Source organism: Triticum aestivum, chromosome 6B (genome assembly GCF_018294505.1).
Source record: "Triticum aestivum cultivar Chinese Spring chromosome 6B, IWGSC CS RefSeq v2.1, whole genome shotgun sequence".
Taxonomy (NCBI): Eukaryota; Viridiplantae; Streptophyta; class Magnoliopsida; order Poales; family Poaceae; genus Triticum; species Triticum aestivum.
In genome coordinates, this window is record NC_057810.1 from 24,450,736 (window position 1) to 24,452,790 (window position 2,055).

Genomic DNA, 2,055 nt, shown 5'->3' on the forward strand with positions numbered 1-2,055 from the left:
CCACCACCTCCAAATCACACAAACTTTCTTGAACATGGTGACCCACATGTGCCAATCATGGCTATGAAAGAAAATTTGGAAAAAGAATTTTTTACAATGCCCCCCTGAGGTATAGACCGATGCTTTGACCAGTTAGTCTAGAGAGCATTATAAATTAATAAAAAATTCAAAAAAATATAAAACGTTTGGAACCCACCTTTGTTTGTGCAATAGATCATGTGTGCCAAAGTTGAGGTCATTTGGAGGTGGTCGGAAAAAATGACCGCATTCCGGAGGGGCCATTTGGTCTAACTTAAGCCAGTTTTTGGAAAAATAATTTGTTACAATGCCCCCCGAGGTATAGACCGATCTTTTGACCAGTCAGTCTAGAAGGCATTATATATTAATAAAAAATTCAAACAATTTCAAAATAGTTTATTAGATGACTTGAAGGTCAAAACATTAACTTGTCATATATGCAAAAAAAAATGTGTATTGAACGCAAGTGAGCATGTTTATAATTTAGTGTCTGATGCCAATCATGGCTATGAAAGAAAATTTGGAAAAAGAATTTTTTACAATGCCCCCCTGAGGTATAGACCAATGTTTTGACCAGTCAGTCTAGAAGGCATTATAAATTAATAAAAAATTCAAACAATTTCAAAAAAATTATTAGATGACTTGAAGGTCAAAACATTAACTTGTAATGTATTACAAAAAAAATTGTGTATTGAATGCAAGTGAGCATGTGTATAATTTAGTGTGTGATTTGAAGATCAATACACATGGCAATATGCCAAAAAAAGTGCCCACCTACAAGAGCAGGAGAATTCATACTCGACGGCCTGCATACGACTAGGAACCCTGCTGTGCATGGGCCAGGATGCAGGCCCGTGGTGCAGAATATCTCTGCTACTAGTAGGCCCCACGGGGCAGAGGGTACGAGAGTTAGGCAATGTAGTACCTGCAATTGATAGGAGCTTGTGCGGGGAGTCGCAGCCGGGTATATAAACCGGTGCGGCGCTCTCTCGCTTGGCGAGGTGGGACTAAACTCCCACCACCCAACGGCTATGCGCTGCGAGGTGCCCTGCGCGGCTCCGCCTTGGGCCCAATTCGGGCGGGCTGGCCCAGGGCAGCCTTACCCGCGCGCTAATATGTTTTCTATTTTCTTTGTTTCTTTTCTTGTTTATATTTCTAATATTTAAAATCAAATCTCTTTTTTCTATATTATTTGTAAAAGTGTTTACTAAAATTTAAAAAATAAGCCAAATTCTGTTGTGTTTTATTTCATTTGTTCGTTCTCTTTTGTATATTGATAATATTTATGAAATATAAACTAAAATGGTGTGTTCTATTTTAATTGTTAATTCTAATATTTCTTATCTTTATTATTTTTGAAATATTTTTAGTTTGTAAGATAAAATGTTCTGTTTTATTTCACTTCTTCATTCTAATATTTGTTCTCTTCTTTATATTCGAAATATTTCCAAAATGTAAGATAATATGTTATGTTCCATTGCACTTCTTCATTATTTCAATTCTTCATTCCAAATTATAAATTTTATTTTTTGTTTGATACTTGAAATATTATTAACCAAATGTAGTTGGGACAGTTGCATGCATACCTCCACATGCACCATGTACCAGGAGCAGGTTTATCTTCTCGGTTTCACCAATTCAGACCAAACTGTATGCACATCCTAGGATGACCATGGCAAGCATGCATGACGAGTATCGTTCATTTCCAAAACTCGATGCTTTTTCTAGGGTTTTTCCAGCCACAAAACCCTACAACACTGCCCCCACGTGACGCAACGTGTGTTTTGTGTATGAACTCGTGCACTCCTTGCCTGGGGGGGCAAATTGGCCATGCTCACATGCTTCCAAAAGTTGGGGTCATCTCATGCATGCTTCCACATGCACCATGTACAAGCAGGACCATTCGGGTCTGCTGGAGATCAGGTCTGAAATTGGTTTTCGTTGACGGACCCACCAAATGATCCCAAACTTCATGCATACCCTACGATGACCATGGCTTGCATGCGTGACAAGTATCGTTCATATGCGACACTCGAT